Here is a 21,318-nt window from a genome sequence, read left to right on the forward strand (position 1 = left end):
GGCTAGAGTTTGTGGTTGGAGCAAATCGTCAACTAATGTAGTGCGAATGAGCTTATCAAATGTAACTCCATGAAATAAAATATTTTATTAAAACTAGATGAAGTCAGAGACATTTGATGTTTTCATTCTCTAAAGAAAAAAAGTCTGTTGAAATCCATGGACCTAAAATGTAGTCTCTTAAGTTATCAAAAAAGCCTATTTTAATACAGCTTGGAAATATTTTATCTACCCAATATTTTTTCTTTTATGAGACTAACTCTGCAGAGAGTCATCTTCTTTTATGAAAATAACTCAGGAAAAGTCATTTTTCCTTCCTGTCAACATTTAAATGTTGGTAGCCCCATCTTTATTGAGTTACATTCAGCTGGTTGTGTTTATGAAGCTAATCTATAAGGTTAAAAAAAAGAAGAGAATATAGGAATAGTACTAAAAGCTAATCTATAAGGTTAAAAAAAAGAGAATATAGGAATAGTATTTAAAACATTTCAAATGTCTTATTAGTTAGAAACTAAATCTATTAATATTGTTCCCAGAAATTCATTATTGCATTGGATTCCTCTCATCTGAGCATAGCTTAGATGTATTATTAAGATATCGGGTGAGAAAATTCTCAGTAGTTAATTTATTCTAATTAATAAAGGCCTATATTCTAAATGTGTTTATTGGTAGGGCTCCCCAGGCTCTGATTCAGTAATTTCATTCAAAAATCATATATTAAATGACTATTGTCTGTCAAGCCCTGTTCTGAATATTAAGGGAACAATAAAAAATTCAAATTCATACCCTCAGAGAAGCTATATTGTAAGGAAGGATATAGGCAATGTACAGACATATAGTAATGTCAGGTAGTGATAACTTTGAAAAGAACAACAAACAGACATTAGGGATAGGAACAGGTAGAGGCAAGTAGAGAGTCATGGGCATGGCCAGGGAAGACCTGTCTAAGGAGGTGCTATTTGAGTAGACAACTAGACGTGGGGGAGAGGGCCTGCACACTCCTGAAGAGAGAGGGTCCGGGGGAGGAGCAGCAGCTTGTCAGGCAAGATGGTGTGTCTGAGGATGAGGGAGGAGAGGCCAGCATGGCTAATGCTGAGGGAGAACATGGGAAGAGGGAGATGAGGTCAGCAAAGAAGCCAGGCATTTCTAAGCCATCCTTCCTATAGAGTAAGCTTCCAAAACTTATAAAGAAATTAAGTCATGCGCTCATTTCAAACCCATCAGCGATCTTCACTGCTGTCATCTTAAGACCCAAAGACCTCAGCACAGCACATAAGGTTGTTCCTTTCATTAACTTTACAATTTCCTGACCCAACCTCTCCCTTTTCCTTTAATTTAGTATTGCAGATACACCAAACTAATTACACCTTCAAATGTGGTGCTTTCTTAGTTCAGAGTGCCCTACTTCCCCTCTTATTATTACACACTGTTGATATATTCTTATGAGAAGCTTCTCTAATTTTCCAAGTCTGAGTTAGATGCCCTCCTATGATGACCCAAACCATGTGCACTCACCTATTATAAAAGTATCTCATTGTCCTATAATTGCCTATTGACTTTTATATTTCCTCCATTGGACACTATGTACCCTAAAGCCAGAGACTTTTTTCCCTATAATTTTATAATCAGGACATAGTATAGTACATGGTTCATACTAGGAGCTTGATAAATGATAGAACATTCCATGAGTAAATGAAAATTGTTACACAGCAGAGAATAAAGTTCCTACAAAAGCTATGTAGAATAAAAAGAGCACAAGGTTTGGGGAGCACCACTATTTAAGGAATGGGGAGGAACAAAAAACATGAGGAAAAATACAAAAGGAATAAAGATGTAAGGAGAATGTGCAGGGTACTGAATTGCAGTGGTCCAGGAAAAATAGAATTTTGAGAAATGGATGATCAATAATGTTAAATGGATATAAAAGTCAAGAATAATGACTTTAAAATGTCCAATAGATTTGGCTATTAAACAGATATTGATGATTTTATGAGAGGAGTTTCAGTATGTTCATGGATCCAGAAGACAGACCATGGAGTACTGTATGGGACCATGGAGTAGTAAATGGGACAGAGGAGTTTGGTGACAGCACAGCTTTGCTGTAACATGGAAGGAAACTTTTTGTGTTCTTCGTTATCCTACCCATTGCCTTCTATGGATGGTGAATTCTGGGAACTAATTGATGTTTAATTCCCTGAGTGGCTAGGTCATGACTTTTGAACATTCAGGACAATAATGATGGATGTTGCAAATTTGGATGAGCTTGCAGAAGAGACCAGAGAAAGGAAGAAATGTGGAAAGACTCCAGAGGGGGAGAGTTCCCAAGTAAGAGTAGTTTGAAAGACTAGATCAAAGGAAGGTTCACTGGGTGGTGGGTGGCACTTTGCAATGGATCCTGAAACAGAGAGATTGAGAAGAGATACCTATCCATGGTGGCTGTGAAATTACACCTCACAGGTTTCTAACTAGAGACAGAGTTACTGACCTAGAGCCTGGCTCATGAGCTTTGAAATCCATCTTGTGTTTGTGCTGTGGATGCACATGCCGTGGATTGCTCTCAGCCACTGCTCGAGGGCAGCAGCAGGGACACTAACCAGCCTGTTCCTGGGAGACGTGAGCTCCTCATGGCCGACTGTGGCTCAGGGTCTCCCCGGTGGTTTTGATGCAACTTGCTGAGGCTGGACAACAGTCTAAGATGCTTTCCACAGCCTTCCCTGGGCACTTTATCATTTTCCCTCAATTTTACCTTACCTTTACCATTTTCCCTCAATTTTACTGTAATAAAATCCTTGCATACTTAATCCTGCATTAATAGTTGCTTTCCAGAAGACTCAGACTAACAGGTGAATAGTCTGTGACACTGCCTTTCCCATTCATGTTTCTTCAAAATATATTTAATATAATGTCAGTTTATCCCTAAAGCTCATTGAAACAGGTTCTTCTTTGTCAGGGAGTGATAAAGTGAAATGATGACAACTGTTCAGGAATGCCATAGGTTAAGGATAGAAGCTGCTCACAGCACAGAGTCACATGTAGATTATGCAGTGATATGAAGTCCTCCATATAAGTAAAACTAGGAGTATCATAGTGATGCTTCTTAAGCTGAAGATGCAATTATGTCATCCAGGAATCTTATTTTATATCTCAAAAGAAATGATGTGTTCCTGATTGTGAAATATCCTAAAAAGTAGAAGGCATATAATAGTATAGTAATAGAACAAAATAATACCATATAGGATTCAGTCTCAATTACATACTAGAACCACAGGGCACTTTAGTGACCACTTACTATCATCTCCTAATTATATATATAAGAAATGAACAAAGGGTAGATGCCTTCCTCCAGGTGTTGCAGACTGCAGTCACTGAGCCAGAAACAGAAGCCATTTCTCCTCCTGTATCTGACAGATAACTATGGTCTAGTGCTCTTTGGAACACACTAGAGAGAGAAACTGTAGCCCATTGAGATTCCACAAGATCAAATATACAAACAGAAATACGACTGGATCCAGGAATAAAGAACTACATTCACATGTATTTCCCATTTAAATAATAATATACATTATTGATCAAAGGATAACTATATGCCTTGCCCTTACTATACAAGGACTCAGGAATTCCTCGAACAACTCACAAGAGGTAAATAATATTCTATAAAAATGAATCATCCAAGATTACATAGTACCCAAGGTTACATAGTACCCAAGGTTACACAGGTAAGCCCTCTTCCTCTTAACTTCAGAATGGGGACTGGCTAATGAATCTGAGGTGTTTTTTGAACTTACCTAATTTTCTATCTGAAAACCTACCTAAATTGACTTTAGATACTTATGCATACTTATTTTTTCATATAATTTGTTTTATCACAGAAAAAAAAGTAACAGATGCATTTAATGGTTTTGAAAACATTTAAACAGGTGGACCTCAAAATATATGAAATGAGCATATTGCTGTTGTTTACTCTTGTTTCCCTTTTTTCTGTTTTTTTTTCCAAAAAACTCAAGTGCCAAGTCCTATGAAAACTTAAAAAAAGTGGGATTTGTTTTGTTATGTTTCTTAATATAAAAAAATTGTAAAGCATTGATTTATGCAGTGACCAAAATAATAATTCTAAACAATAAAAGCAGATGTTACGAACTCTGGACAAGATGTGGGAATGTACTGGACCGCCTTACAAATAAGCTGCTTTTGTTCAAATCAAGTATAAAAATTAGTTTTAAAGCTTCATTTTAATATACATTTCTGATTTGAGCATTACCAGTAAATATTATTTGTAACTGTTAGTTTTCTTTCTGCAACTCTCCTGGTTATATATTTTATTGAAGCATTCACTGTTATCAAGAGAAGAAAGAGTTCAATAAACCATGTGTTCAGAAATGCATGGCCATAGGCCAAGAAGTTAAGTAAACTAATCTGTTTTTCCTTGTGCTATAGCCTTAATTTTAAAACTCTATTGTTATTACTTCACAATTTATGAGATGGATAACTCTATGCACGTTCTGTAGCAAGGTAGACCAGAATCTTCTCATCCTGCATCTCTTATAATGTCACCTGTACTTTTACCTCTTCAGCCATAGATATCTAGGGTAATAAACAAGGTGATTGAAAAGATGAGGAAAGAGCTTAGAGAGGTAATATTGTCCTGAAAGTTTGTGTTATCATTTTTGGTCAAAGTCAGCAAGAGGAAGTTTCTGTGCCTGGTAGATGTGTCCCTGTAAGTTTTGACGGAAAGAGCAGATGGCTGTCATAGTCTTGTGACATGAGGTTGGAAGCCATTTCTACTAGGTTTAATAAGGGATGACCCACATGAAACTGAATGGGCCTTCTGAGATGGAGGAAAAGAGAAAAAAGTGCAACTCCATGGTGACAGCCAAGAGGCAGAGAGACTGAGGGAGGAAGTGTGAATTGTGGGAGAAAGAAGGCAGGAGCCAATCCACTAGACCTGCTACAGAATAGATAACTTAAGGAAGTTCAGGAAAAGGCATTTTGAACTATTTTCTGGATTCTGTGGTGTATTTGATTTTATAATAGATACATGTTTTCCTTCCTTTCCTTCCTTCCTTCCTTTTTAAAGGTTATGCCCATGAAAGTGTTTCAGAATTGAGACATGAGTTATTTTAAACATAAATGACTTTTCTAAAACCTCATATAATTGAGGAGGACAGGAATTTAGATACCACATCCAACCTTTTGAAAAAACTTATACTCAAAGAAGTGAAGAGATTTCCCCAAATTCGTAATGTCAATATTAGTGAATACAGGACAGGAACCCATCTGATCTCCAATTTGTTTTCTTACTGCCATAAGTTGTCTTGTTTTGGGCTGCTGTAAAAGAACACCATGGCCTGGGTGGCTTATGAACAACAGCAGTTTGCTTCTCATGGTTCTGGAGGCTAGAAAACTAGAGATCAAGGGGCTAGTATATTTGGTGTCTGGTGAGAATTCACTTCCTGGTTCATGCATCACTATCTCGCTGTGTCTTCACATTGTGGAAGAGGAGGGAGTTCTGGGGCTCCGTTTTATAAATCCTGTTCAAGAAGGCTCTACTCTCATGACCTAATCATTTGCCAAAGGCCCACATCTGAATACCATCACTGGGGATTAAGATTTCAGCATAGGAATTTTGGGGGGATACAAACATTGAGTTCATAATAGAAGGTAATTTTTTTTTCTTTGATGAAACCAACCAGTTAAAGTAAAGCTACCAAACAAGCAAACAAAAAAAAACTAGTTTCAAAGGGGATCCACACACTACTTTAAATAATGGAGTAAGGAAAAATAAGACAAGAAGCTGATGAGTCCTCCAGCTTAGAGAGTTGACACAGTTGGCGAACACAGATGGAAATACAGGTGGCATGTGAGAATTTAGGGATAGAGTATTCTATCTGGATAGAGTGTCAGAGGGAAAGGGGGGGGAGAGAGAGAGAGAAGTAATGACCACAAAAATCAGGAAAGCCTCTAGCAGGTGATATGAGTAGGGGTATTTGGGAAAGAGATAAATGCCAACCAGGCTTCCTATAGAGCTATCTACACATAGAATGTTCTATGCAAAACACTGGGATGGTTACTGGTCTGGCATTTTGCTCCAGTACTCCCTTTTTATGCTGTTTTCTGTATCGCAGGGGCAGAATATCTACACACTCGCTTTTCCAGACTCCCCTAGGGCAGATTCCTAGTAAGTTGCTGATAACGGGAGACACTGGCAATAGATTGAGAGGTGGGAAGAAGGGCAGACCCTTATTTTCAGCCAGTGTTTTACTCCTGGCAATGCACTTGGCAAGTGACGAGTGCCAGCCTGGGTTCCTGCATTAGCAGCACTGGAGGCTCCAGCAGCTTTGTTAGCCCAGTGCTCCTGGGCTCTGACTCCTGCAGTGTCACAAGGAGTGTGGGCCCCTGGGTCCATCAGCAGAGGCTCTGGAGGAACTGCAGCATCCACAGCAGCACAGCCATGAGGACATGGGGTCACACCATCTCCCTTTTGTGTCCTTAGCCCCGGGAGTAGTAATGGCATCCTGCAGTTACTAATAGCAGTAAATTATGCAGTTACCACTGTCTAGGGGAACTTCATCCATTCTTTCTTTCTTCATTTTGTTGATACATTTTTTTTGGTTACTTTTATAACCAGTTTTCTAGTCGAATCAGTTTGAAATACATGGAGTTGGTTTTCTTTTCCTAACTGGACATGGGTAGTCATAAGCAATGTATAATACTCCTCCATCCTGCTCAAAAATAATACAGGAAAGTTTTAAATTATTCACCAAGTGTTGTGCTGTTTCTGGGACAATGACAATATACAAAGACTAGTTTATACCAAGCCCTGGAATCTGCCAGCTTATTTTTTTTTAATATGCTGATTTCTGTAGACTGTGTAAACAGTGAATGCAAATATTACTCTTATGATTAAGTAACTATGCATTTTCATATTAGAGCTCAGAGTGTTACTTTCTTAGTGCAAGTTATTTCTGTAAAGAACTTATGTATATATGTATATACTGTGCAGTATAACAGATCAGCTCCAGATAGGTTGACAGCAATATACCACATGAACATAAGGACTTCCCTAAATATGTTTACTTGAGCCAAACGTACGCTGCAATTGAACAAGGTTGGATATTTGCTAAGATATATGGAGCACAGAGGGGTTTATCTTTATTTGCTGAGTACTAGAGGAGGGCCCAGTGAGGGACACAGAGAGATGGTAAGAGGTATACAACTGTCATTTGGCCGGGGGGGGGGGGAGCGGTGGGCAAGAACCAGCATTGAGCAGAGTGGTTCCCTGGAAAGGATCAAGGGAGACTTGTGAAAGGACACACAAACCAACCAACCAAAAAAAAAAACCCCAAAAACAAAAAACAAGCGAGGTGACGGAAAGCCAGGGCCCTGTTCAGTTTATCTGTGTGACTCAGCATAGACAAGTAGGTATGTAAAGGCATGATAAGAGTTATTTTTTGGCATTGATGATGATTTTGAATACAGACATACTATGATTATGATGATCTGTTCAAAGATTATGCTGTGAGAAAAAAACACCAATTTTCATGTTCTCTCTCAATGGGAGGTTAAGAAAACTCAGGATATTCCCCCATTTACCTTTTGGTTGATTGAATAATTGAAGAGCAATGAGTATAAAACCTAATATCTAAATCCTTCATAGCCATAATGATATTTTAAATCTCACTTGGATAAATTTTCATCCCAAACTGTATTCTGTTGCTTCATAGGAATGTATTAAAAGCATTGCAAAGATTAATGAAAATAATGAAGCATATTTAACTTGAATATACATGTTTCATATTACCATTTCTTGGAAGTGTTATTTCTGAAAAAAACAAAAGGTCCTAGGAGACAACTGTGGTTGATAGCACATTTTGAGCTACTCCACTGTTCCAGGACCCTGCAGAAGGCAAGGTGAAGGGATGGTGGAAAGAGATGCTGTGGTATGGGAAACAGGCACATTTGAGAAGTTCAGAGAACCTTCTCTTAACTGCTCCTGCATGTTCCCTTCTTCCAAGCCTCCTTTCTCATGTCGAGTCCTTCTCTCAGGTCTGTATCTCTCTATTGGAAGGATAGGAAAGAATTTAGGTTGTTACCGTCAACCTTTTAAAAGAAAAGGTAAGCAATTCAGACAGCAAAATGGAGTTTATTCAGAAATAGCAGAGGAATTGCAATTAGAGACAAGCAGACTATGGCGAACCATTGGCAAGTCCAGAGAACAGAGGAGGAGCATGTCCTTTTATAGAGGAAAGGAGGAAGTTGGGGGAGGGGGGCAGTTGTTTGAACAAAAGTTCACTGGAGGAAAATAGGAGTTTGAAGTGGTGACGGTTTTTCATTGGCCGCCGGGGAGTGCAGCTTGCTGCTGCCAAGTGGATAGGAAGTCTTCCTTCTTCCTGCTGAACTGTGCAAGCTGCAATGAGTGATACCTGCGTGAGAGCCCTCCCTTCACGGGTCCCTGCTTCCAAGTTGAAGTTAGGTTTCCTTATACATTTTCACATTAGTAGTCTATCCAGGGATAACTAGCTTGCTTTGTTCCTCAAAGTTCCGGGCCTTAATCCGTAAGCATAGGTGAATGGTAAGCAAAGGCCACAGAGGATAATCCACCTGTGTCTTTCTTACCTACCATCTCAGCACACACCTAAGACATTTCTTGGTGCACTCCTCTTGCACACGCTGCTTAGACTTGGAAAGGAAATTTCAAAGGAGTGACTCATGAAGCAGTTCCCGCTTGGGTGGTAGAAAGCAGACACGGGCTTTTTACTATTTTTGCCTTGGAAGAAGTCCAAGACTTCTTCACTTGTTCAGTGTTTTCAGGCATCTGGCCCACGTGGTGCTGACGGCAACTTCCTCTACTGGCCCTGATGTAAGGCTTTCTCTAGGTAGCATTTTGTGCAGCCTTTGTGCAGAGCACAATGGCTCTGAGCATTGTGCTCTTAGAAAGAGAGTCGTCACCGTCAACCATGTTTACCCACTTGAATACTATCTTTCTTGTTGAAAGTGGGGTTAGAGGTTAATGAAGGACATTGTGATCTTTAACTCCAGGGTGACTATGTTATCCCCTTGTCTGTGGATGAACACCTCCACACCTCCTAGGCTGCACCCCTTACTTCCTGTGTCTCACTATTCCCAAATATTCTAAGAATAGAAAAGTCTTTACAACCTTGACTCTGTGTGACATGAGATAAGGGGTGATGGTCTGTGTAAAGCATACATATATTTTCTTTTTCAGGGGGTGTCTCGACCCCAGTCTTGTCCTCCCAATCAGTAGTACAGTGCCTCAAAAAGCCCTCAGAACCACGTCTGCCTGCCAAGGTAATACAGAATATGTCTTCCATTTGTTATTCAGATAGTCAGTTCTTCTTGCAATTGCTATTTACTGATTCCCATCTGTTAGAGGTTTTCCTTGTACCCAATGGCAGTTGAAACAGATTGTGAATGTAACAGAAAATGTTTTCTTGGCACAGAAAAGGAGTATTTGTTTTAATTGACAAGGTGTAACATTTATGAGATAAAAATGAATTTTAGCCATCTCATTTATTTTACTTCAGTGTATTCAAGACAATTATTGGCATTTAGGTATATATAGAGTAACCTTAGGAAATTTGGGAAAAGAGAGAAAAAGAACTCTCAGGAAACTCATTTCAAGCTTGCTGATTTGAAAACTTTCAGGGAAATAGCAGATTTGGAGAATGGGGAGGGAGACTTAGGGTGGTAGAGGAAATTCTTAGTGTCTTATGTGCTGCTATAATTATCTAGTTTTTTTTTAGAAAATAAAGGAGTGTTATTATTTTAGAAAAGCAATTTCCCCTGCTCGGCAATGATAAATAAATCATTTTATTACAAATGAGCCTGAAGTCAATGCTTTCAAATGAGAAAAAAAAAATCAATCCCCTATTTCTCCTTAAGAATGATCATTTATTTGATGAGTATCTTTCATCTGATAATGATTTTTTAAATCTTATTTCTTGGTACCCTCATGAGTAGTAGAATATATTGAACAGTAAAATGCTAAGCAATTTTTGAGGTTAGGCACTTATCCCAGTTAATAAGTGAACTGAGGGTACCAGATTCATACTGGATTAGACTATTTTAAAGGGATATTAGGAAGATGCCCCCCACCAAAAAGTATTTTTAAAAAGTAAAGTTGAAATGTAGTAGAAAGAATTAAAGTTGAAATTAACTATTCTTATCAATGGAAAGGCCTTGTATTTTTCCCAAAGGAAATAAAGTGATTTCAACCTTATGAGATCATTTTATTAGAAAGAAAAAAGGAACACAAGGGAACATGGTTCTATCCCATTTGTAACCCAGTGAGGCTCATTAAATCATTATATGATGCTAAAATGAGAAAGAAGTATCTATAACGCATCCCACTTTTCAATTTTGGAAAACATTTGGTACAATTTGAAAGAACCCAAGGCAAAGGTACTATGGCACAGGAAGCATGATTTTGATAGATACTAGTATTTTTAAGCCCCAAGGGACCCATCAAATGTCCTTTGAGAGTCAGAGTATGAGAAAACACCTACTATATATTCTGTCTTCATGTCGCAGTGTTATCCAACCATTTCCCTGCCTCCTTGAAACCTTTGTCTTCATCTGACAGACCATTTGCCCAGAGCTGCTAACCTACTTTTCTAATTGGTTTAGGAGTGAGGGTGCCAAAGAGGAGCATGAGGATGTAGGACCGCAGGAACCCTCTGAGAAGTGCCCCCTCAGTAATCACTACCTTTCCTGACTAAGCAGACAAATGCCCCTGTGCGTGCATGCTTGCAAATTTCCAAAAGCAAGACTTCTTATACTAAAATAACTTTTCCTCAATGGCATATACAAATACAGGATTTTCCCCCTGTCACTTTGATTAATGCTGTTTGGATTCTCATAAACCACCTAATAATTGACAAAGGGGGAGGGGGAGTCAGAATGTCTACAGGGATGACCCTGCACATTCCAGACCTGGCTTCACGGGGTGCTGGCATTCAGAAAATGTTCTTTAATCTGTTTCCCATTGACCTTTCAAATCCTGTTAATTGCTTGTACAGTAAGCATTAAAAGTCAAGCCTGGCAAAACCAAGAAAGCTGAAAGTTTTCATTCAAAGGATGAAACAAATGACAGGAACCATGTCAAATGTGGGCCAGGTGGGAAACATGGGACATTGGCTAGGAGACTGTTCAGTAAAGAGGAAATGGACTCATTCAGGTTGACCCCAAGGGGAACTCAGGAGACAGTAGTCGTCTCTGGGAGAAATTACTGGGACCCTTGACACCTCAAATCTGTAACAAAGATAAACTATCAATTCATGGAAATACTTTCAAGAAGATTCAAATATCAGATGGTATTGGGTTATTTTGTACTTATTTCTAACTTCAAGCTTCTGTATCCTATTCTGAAATTACTGTTTACTTCAAAACTTATCTTTAACATTCTATTAAAAATTTTGACATGAGTTTGAATTTCAGTTTATAAGGAAAAATCAGGCATGAGTGATTTTTTTAAAAAATCACATATCCTACTCCCTGGTACTTGCCACATAACATTTATAATGTTCCTTCCTATAAATTGGTTCAATATTCCCTATCATTAAAGGGAGAATTAGTGAATGTTTTACCAAATTATTTTGGGCTTAGAGTCTGTTCTGCCACATTTCAAAATTTGGACAAAACTGACTTTGGCCACAGAAAGTAGATAGCTATTGGGGCACCAGGGTGGGTCAGTCGGTTAAGCATCTGACTTCGGCTCAGGTCATGATCTCATGGTTCATGAGTTCGAGCCCCACATCGGGCTCTGTGCTGACAGCTCGTAGCCTGGAGCCTGCTTCAGATTGTGTGTCTCCCTCTCTCTCTGCCCCTCCCCCAAGAGAGCTTTGTCCCTCTCTCTCTCTCCCACTCTGTCAAATAAATAAATAAATAAATAAATAAATAAATAAATAAATAAATAAATAAAACAATAACTCTGACCCCACATCCCCACTCTGACCTCACTCACCACAACACTGCAGCACCTGGGGATTGTGAATCGGCACACTCAGGGGTGCCCTGCTTCCCTCCCTTGTGCCAAAAGATCAGGAGCCACTGAGCCACAAGGTAGATGGCTTTATTCCTGTGGAGGGAGGAGACTCTCCTCTCTGGGAGGAGAATCTAAACACTCAGACAGAAGCATGTTATTGAAATGGAGCTCCAGAAAATTACAGCTTTCCAGATGCTACTCTGTGGGGCTTTGCTGTGCATCCTCATTAATAATTAGTGGGTAATAGAAGAAAACCATCTGGGCACTGAGACCTATGATCTATGAAAGGTGCTGTGGAAAAGCAAACTGTGATATAGGGATTTGAACTGCCTGTGCCCCTTTCTTCCACCCCCATCCAGGCAAAAGCAGATACAAAAGAAGAGAAGTCACATGACATTATCTCCAAAAGACTCTGCTTATCTTGAATACTTGAAAAACAGAATGAGTCTTGATGAGGAAGAATTACAGTCTTAGCATATTCAGGACGCCCTGGCTACCTCAGTAAGGCATGTTGAATAGGGCATCTGGTGAGAGATGGTGAATCCTTCAAGCAGCCACTGTTCATCTTGCTCCCACCACATGGAAGCCACTATAATAGACATTCAGACAAATAAAGAGGAAGATCGATATGAAAATCTCTGTCTGCAGTGAGTTTCTTTCTTTTCCAATTAGGTAGAGGAGAGAGCAATGTAAGGCAGTAAGTGTAAGAAAGAAAGATAAAAGTTACGCTCTGATACAGGCAAAACAACAAGCAGTGGAAGATCAAAGAAGGGAGGTTAATTTCGAATAAGGGTAATGGTGGAAACTTCAGTGAGAACATGCCGTCTGAGAGAGATCTTGCAAGGTGATGTGGAAGAAAAGAGGTAAAGATAGAATAAGGGAGAGCATGAGCAAAGGATGAGTTAGGAGTTTTCTTAACATTTTAAGGAAACGAAGTTCAGTCCTCTTTTGTGCTGGAACACAGAAGAGCTAGACAGAAGGATCTGGAAAGAAACTTAGAAAGGTAGAGTTAGGGCAAATTATACAAGACCACAAGATCTGGAAAATAAGGCTAGGACTTTCAACATTATACCACAAGCAAGACAAAGCTAATATGGTTTTGTATGCGTGTGTGTGCTGGAAGTTTAGCTTAGCTACCTGATGGTATTGCTGCCTCCGCATTCATTTTATTTGGCCAAGCAGGCTGTGGTGACCTTAACCTGATACTAGTCCCTCAAGCACATGACCTAAATAGCAGCTCTCAGAGTCACCAGGTAGAGAGAGAGGGAGTGAGGGCCAGATGGAGACCACACTAAGGAACACGAGGATTTGAGCCTAAGCAACCAGGCTTGCTGTTACTGTGATAGGCTAAGTAGGGCTTAGTGAGGACAACGGTAATGTGACTACCACAGAGAAAGTCAATATTAGGTAAAGCAGAGACACTGAGATATGAACTCAAGAGAGAAAGGGTGACGCTGAACTTGAGTTTGGGGAAGGAGAAAATGGCAGTACCATCAGTTGCAAAACCAAACCCCATGAAAGAGCAGGATCAAAGAGGAAGGTGATCTTTGAACAGGCCCACTCCCCTTACAGTGTTTAACTTCATGCTACAGGATCACCGTTGCTGGAGCCCTCCCTCAGAATGAAGGGGCACAGCGGCATGGAGTCTGTATACTCCACTGTATTACATAAATCTCAAAGAACTAGAGAGAACTGTTATTAAAGAGAAGGGAGGAAGACTGATAGGAAATTTTTAAAAGGAATAGGAAAGTTATAGGTAGGAAAGTTATAAAAATGAACTTGAGTGATTTAAAACTGGTTAAAACCAGCATGCTGAAAATTGTTACTAAAAATTTTAAATGAGACCATATTGAGTAGATCTCTCCAAAGCAGAACAAGAGAACCACTAATCTCCCTTCTGATTGCATGATTATATAATTTTATGAGAGCAGGTTAACTTTTGCTTTAAATATAATTGCTGGGTAATAGGAGTATGAACCAAATACAGAGAATTTGAAAGAAAAAAGCGTCTGTATTCCCAACTCCACAAAATCTGTGCCAACTGATTATAGATAATAAAATATTTTATGTATGTATTTAAAAGAAGATAATAGATGTAACAACTATTGTCAAATTAGCCAAATTTATACTCTTGGTTTCCAATTTTCACTTCTCTCTAGAAAGTAGAATTATTCTTAGCAGTTAGTAACATAAGTCTCAAAGGATATATGAAGTCTTTACTTTGATTTATAAGCTTCAGTGTTAATTAAACTAATGCCAACTATGCCAACAGTCTGCAGATCCTCTGACAAATAGCAATGTAAATGACAGACCTGGCTCATGCACAAATAGATGGAGGCTTGCCTGATTTTTAAAAGGTATTTCACAGATTTGGCCATATAATGCTTAATCTATAACTGCTCATTTTATCTTGGAAAATGCTGTCTATAAAATCCTGGAGAGAAATCACCCTGGAGTACAGACTGGCTTTATTTGGAATAAGCCAATTGTTCCTGAGAAAAAGTGCTATTGAGGATGAAGCCCAGACATTACAGAAGCAACCTGAGTTCCATCAACTCTTCCTCCCATCCTCCCATGCATGTGCCCTTATACACTTCAGTCGTTTTTTTAGTAGTGGCCTTTCAATGAACTCCATCCCAACTTGTGCATCCCTCCTCTTACAGGGACCTACACATCAGGGCAGTTTCATAATTGCCTTTTGCTCCAGCTATCTCTTAAACACGATCATATATGCCAATTCTTGAATTTACTTATTTTTTTAAAGATTTATTTCATTTTTGAGAGAGAGAGAGACTGCAAACAGGAAAGGAGTAGAGAAAAAGGGGATCAGAAGATCTGAAGCAGACTCTGTGCTGATAGCAGTGACCCTGATGCAGGGCTCAAACTCACGAGTCGTGAGATCATGACTTGAGCTGCTCAACAGACTGCTCAACAGACTGCTCAACAGACAGTCAGCTGCTCAACAGACTGAGCCACCCAGGTATCCCTTGATTTTACTTTTTAAATAGCCTCCTACCGGGGTGCCTGGGTGGCTCAGTCCATTAAGCTTCTGACTCCTGATTTCAGCTCAGGTCATGATTTCACAGTCATGAGATTGAGCCCGTGTTGAGCTCCACACTGGCTATGGAGCCTGCTTAAGATTCTCTCTCTTCCCCTCTCTCTCCCCCTACCCCACTCATGCAGGTGTGCTCTCTCAAAAATAAATAGCCTCTTTTCTCACCATGTCAGCAGTTATATTCAATATTATATTAATGATTCTAAAAACAGGTTTAGAAAAAGGTATATGCTACATTTTGGGTGGCACAGTGGGGATTTAGTCAAGAAAACTTGTATTGGTTCCTGGGTGTGCTACTTCCTAGAGGTGTAATTAAATCTATTCCATCAACCCATCTCTTGATTTTATTATTGCATTATATTTTCCAACTAATAGATATGAACAGAAGTATAAAATAGTAAAGTTAATATAAATACTAATGAACCCTCAAAACTAAGAGTTGGTTCCTCAAACATATGACAAAATTGACAAACCTTTAGCTACAGTGATGAAAAGAGAGAGAGGGAGAGGAGACTCAAATAACTAAAGTCAAAAGATTTTAGAGACTTCTGGGGAAGATGACCTAATAGTAGGAGGACCCTAAGCTCATCTTGTCCATAGATACAACTAAATAACAGCCATATCGGGGTAAATAACCCAGAAAATGCCCCAGAGACTGGCAGAACAGACTATCCACAGCTACATGTAGAGAAGAGGCCACATCAGAGAGGATAGGAAAGGCAGAGACACAGGCTCTAAAGGGATCCACTAGACGGTCCACAGGAGGGAGGGACACCACAGGTTTAAAAGGAGGAAGTAACAGACCCTCACCTCACGCACTGGGAGCCCACGTGGGAAAGACAAATCCCGATAACATTTGGATCTGAAAACCAGAGGGGGGAGTTTCATAAGTTCTTACAGTCATCGAGGCTTAAAGCCTGGAACTTTAAAAATCACTGGTCTCACAGGACAGCTGGTAGGGCAAGAGGAAACTGAGTCCCAGCCTTTAAAGAGATAGCACAACAAACAGCCTATGGAGATGCAGCATAGAAGCACCAGTTTGAAAATCACCCGGGGTATATGGGAAGGAGATATGTTCACTAATCTCAGAGCATGTACTGGAGGGGCAGGAATCATTGGGAGACTTCTCCAGGAACAAAGGAACTGGTAGGCACCATTTCCCTCCCGTGCCTCGCAGCCTACATGCATAGACACTTACAGGAACCACCATGGTGCCAGCACTTGCCACCTGGCTTGCTAACAATGCACCCCACTGCCATGTTTTCTTGCAGCTGTCCCCCTTCCAGCCAGACCTCAGATTCAGGTCCCCAATCACAGCTGACCTGCACAAACCTTCTAACACCATGTGTCCCAGCCCACCTGCTTTTGTGGATCTTCCTTCTACGATCCAGCCTGCCTTGATCCCCTGTGGCTTCAGGTCTCCCCCTGCTGACGTGGACCTTCCTGACACTGACTGACCCTGTGCTCTCCTGCAGTTTGCAACTACTGAATCTCTGGCAAATGTCTGCTCTGACTCAGTGTAAGCACAAGGTGGCCCCAGACTGGTCCACTGAAAACACAAGGACCAAACCCTATGACAACAGCCAACACATCTGATATGCAAGGTTCTGGTGAACAGGAGACATTGCATTGCAGGGTACTACAGGATCTTTTCTTTTCAAGGCCACTACTTTTTTTTTAACTTTTAATTTTTATTTATTTTCAAGAGAGACACACACACACGGAATCCAAAGTAGGCTCCATACTCTGAGCTGTCAGCACAGAGCCTGATGCGGGACCCAAGCCCACAAACTGTAAGATCATGACCTAAGCCAAAGTCAGACACTTAACTGACGGAGCCACCCAGTGCCCCGAAAGGCCACTACTTTAAAAAAAAAAATTTAATGTTTATTCATTCTTGAGAGACAGACAGAGCATGAGTGGGGGAGGGGCAGAGAGAAAGAGAGAGACACAGAATCCAAAGCAGGCTCCAGGCTCTAAGCTGTCAGCACAGAGGCGGATGCGGGGCTCCAACCACGAAGTGTGAGATCATGACCTGAGCCAAAGTCCGATGCTTAACTGAGCCACCGAGGCGCCTCCACTACTTTTAAAGGCAGGAGATGTAGCTGACTTTCCTTATACATACAAACAGACACAGAGAATTAGAAAATAATGAGGAGACAGAGGAATACATCCCAAATGAGAGAACAGCACAAAATCACAGCAAGAGACCTAAACAGAGATAAGTATACTCTGATAGAAAAAGTACTGCTCATAAAAATATTCACTGAACTTGAGAAAAGAGCTGAAGACCTCAGTGAGAAGTTTACCAAAAATATAGAAAACATAAAAAGAACCAATCATAGATGAATAACTCAGTAACTGAAATTAAAAATACACTAGATGTATTTTTATGCCTGGGTAGCTCAGTCCGTTAAGCATCTGACTCCTAATTTCAGGTCATGATCTCACAGTTTTGAGATTGAGCCCAGCAATGGGGCTCCATGCTGGGTGTGGAGGCTGCTTAACATTATCTTTCTCCCTCTTCTTTTTCCCCTCCTCTGCTCACATGTGCATACACGTGCACTCTCAAAAAAAACCAGAACAAAACAAAAAAACAAAAAACTCACACTGAAATAAAAATACACTAGATGGAAGAAGAACAGATCAGTGACTTAGAGGACAGAGTAATGGAAAACAAGCTGAACAGGAGAGAGAAAAAAGTAATTAAAAATGAAAAGACTTAGGGAACTCAGGGACACCATCAAGCATAGTTAACATTCACATTATAGCGATACTAGAAGAAGAGGGGAAAGGGAGCAGAAAGTTTATTTGAAGAAATTATAGCTGAAGACTTCCTGAATCTGGGGAAGGAAAGAAACAAACAGATGCAGAAGGCACAGAAAGCCTCCCAAAAAAATCAACCCAAGGAGGTCCATCCCGAGACACATAGTAACTAAAATGGAAAAAAGTAGTGATAAATAGAGAACTTTAAAAGCAGCAAGTGAAAAGAAAATAGCTACATACCAGGGAAACTCGATAAGGCTATAGGCTGATTTTTAGCAGAAACTTTGCCAGCCAGAAAGCAGTGGCATGATATATTCAAAGTGCTGAAAGAAAAAAACCTGCAGCCAAGAATACTCTATCCAAGAAGAAAATCATTCAGAACAGAGAGAAAGAGTTTCATAGATAAAAGTTAAAGCAATTTGTGACCACTAGACCAGCCCTACAAGAAATGTTAAGGAGATTCTTTGAGTGGAAAGCAAAGACAATAAGTAGAAGTAAGAAAATTAGGAAGCACAAAAGCAGTAAAAATAAGTATATTTATAAAAATTAGTCGAGGGATTTACAAAATAAAAAGACATAGTATGACACCATATGCCTAAAACATGGAGGGGAGAAGAGTAAAGAATGGGTTCAAAATTAAGCGACCATCAACATAAGGTAGACTGCTATAAGCAGAAGATGTAATTTACATACCAAATGGTAACCACAAATCAAAGAACAGTAATAGATATACAAAAAATAAAGAGAAAGGAATCCAAATATATCACTAAAGAAAGCCAAAAGCCATGAGAAGAGAGAGCAAGAAACAGAGAAGAACTACAAAAACAAGTAACAAAATGGCAATAATTGTGTATCTGTAAATAATTTGAAAATAAATACACTAAGTGCTCCAAACAAAAGGCATAGAGGATGACTGGTGTGCCTGGGTGGCTCAGTTTGTTGAGCGTCTGACTCCTGATTTCAGCTCAGGTCATGATGTCATGTTTCATGGGTTCAAACCCTGTTTTGGGCTCCATGTTGACAGTATGGAGCCTGCTTGGAATACTCTCCCTATCCCTCTCTGCCCCTTCCCCACTTGACTTGTGCTCTCTCTCAAAATAAATAAATTTCAAAAAATTAAAGAATTAAAGACACAGGGAGACTGAATGCACAAAAAGAGCAAGAGCAAGATCCATGTTTCTCCTGCCTGTAAGGAATTCACTTCAGACCTAAAGACAAAGGCAGATTGACAGTAAAGCAATGGAAAAGCATTTATCATGCAAATTGAAGTGAAAATAAAGCCAGCATAGGAATACTTGTGTCAGAAAATGTGGAATTTAAAACAACAAGAAAGACTTTAACATCAAAGGAGATCACCATATGGTAATAATGGGACCGATCCAACAAGAAGATACAACAATTATAAATATTTATACGCCAAACACAGAAGCACCCACCCAAATTCATAAAGCAGCTACTAACAAACATAAAGGAAGTACTTGATGCAATACATTATTAGTAAGGGCTTTTAACACCCCATTTTCATCGATGGATAGATCACCCAAACAGAAAATCAACTAAGGAAGCAGTGGCTCTGAATGACACAGTAAATCAGTAATTGAAAAACTCCCCCACAAAGAAAAATTCAGCCCAGACAGCTTCATATGTGAATTCTACACAACATTTCAAAAAGACTTAATACATGTTCTTAAACCATTCCATAAAATAGAAGAGGAAGGAAAGCTTTCCAACTCATTCTATGAGGCCAGCATTACCCTGAATCCAAACCCAGATAAAGACACTACAAAAAAAGAACACCAGGTGAATATCTCTGATGAACACAAATGCAAAAATCCTCAACAAAATATTAGCAATCCAACTATGCATTTAAAAAATCATTCACCCAAATCAAGTGGGATGTATTCCTGGGATGAAAGGCTGGTTCCATATTTGCTAATCAATTAGTGTTATACATCACATTAACAACAGAAAGGATAAAAACCACATGACCATTTCACAGACACAGAAAAAGCACTTGATAAAGTACAATATCCATTCATGACATAAACATTCAACAAAGTAAGTTTAGTGGGACACATCTCAAAGTATTAAAGGTCATGTATGAAGAAACTACAACTAACATCAGACTCAATGGTGAAAAACAGTTTTTCCCCAAAGATCAGGAACAAGACAAAAATGTCCACTCTTACCACTTTTACTCAACAGAGTACTGGAAGTCCTAGTCACAGCAATCAGACAAGAAAAAGAAACAAAAGAAAATTCAAATTAGTAAGGAAGATGTAAAACTTTCACTCTTTAGAGATGACATGATACTATCTATAGAAAACCCAGAAGACTCCAGCAAAAAAACTGCTAGAACTGCTAAATAAACTCATTAAGGTTGCAATAAAAAAAGCAACGTACAGAAATCTGTGACATTTCTATATACTAATAATGAAGATATATAAAGACAAATTAAGAAAATAAATTCCATTTCAAATTACACCCCAAATACCTAGGAATAAATGTAACCAAACAAATTAAATACCTACACTCTGAAAGCTACAAAATTCTGACGAAAAAAGTTACAGATGAAGGAACAAATGGAAAGATATTCCATACTCATTGATTGGAGGAATAAATATAGTTAAAATGTCCATACTACCCAAAGCAATGTACAGATTTAATGAAATCCCTGTCAAAATACCAATAACATTTTTCATAGAACTAAAACACATAATCCTAAAATTTGTATGTAACCACAAAAGACTTAGAATATCCAATGTAATCTTGGAAAAGAAGAACAAAGCTAACAGATAGCAAAATGTGATTTAAAGATATATACTGCAAAGTTGTAGTAATCAAAACAGTATGGTAGTGAAACAAAAACAGACACATAGATCAATAGAACAGGATAGAGAGCCCATATATAAACCCATGATTATATGATTAATTTGTGACAAAGGAGGCAAGGTTAGGAAATGGGAAAAAGTCTCTTGAATTAATAGTGTTGGTAAAACTGGACATCTAAATGCACAGCATAAAACTGGACCATTTATCATACCATACACAAAAATAAACTCAAAATAGATTAAGGACCTACATGTAAGACCTAAAACCATAAAAGTTCAGAAGACAGCACGGACACTAATTTTTCTGACATCGGCCATAGCAACATTTTTCTAGATAGTCTCCTGAGGTAAGGGAAACAAAAGCAAAAGTAAACCATTAGGACTACATCAGAATAAAAACAGAAGGAAACAATCAACAAAACTAAAAGGCAACCTACTGATTGGGAGAAGGTATTTGCAAAGGGCATATTTGATAAGTGGTTAGTATCCAAAATATATAAAGAACTTCTACAACTTAACACCAAAAAACCAAATACTTCAATTAAAAAATAGTCAGAAGACATGAATAGACATTTCTCCAAAGAAGACATAAAGACTCCCAATAGATACATGCAAAGATGCTCAGTATCACTCATCATCAGGGAAATGTGAATCAAAATCATAATGAG

The 21,318-nt window shown here is 39.1% G+C and overlaps 1 long non-coding RNA gene across 2 annotated transcripts in view; it reads left to right on the top strand.

The window, feature by feature from the left end:
- LOC122471153 overlaps positions 1–12,633 on the top strand; it is a 38,885-nt gene extending 26,252 nt beyond the window's left edge. For both annotated transcript variants that reach the window (XR_006294139.1, XR_006294136.1), the window contains exons 3-4: positions 9,221–9,303; positions 12,358–12,633. This is a non-coding gene — a long non-coding RNA (uncharacterized LOC122471153). The remainder of the gene's footprint in view (positions 1–9,220; positions 9,304–12,357) is intronic.
- Positions 12,634–21,318: the final 8,685 nt, after the last annotated feature.

This window comes from Prionailurus bengalensis, chromosome B1, assembly GCF_016509475.1.
Source record: "Prionailurus bengalensis isolate Pbe53 chromosome B1, Fcat_Pben_1.1_paternal_pri, whole genome shotgun sequence".
Taxonomy (NCBI): Eukaryota; Metazoa; Chordata; class Mammalia; order Carnivora; family Felidae; genus Prionailurus; species Prionailurus bengalensis.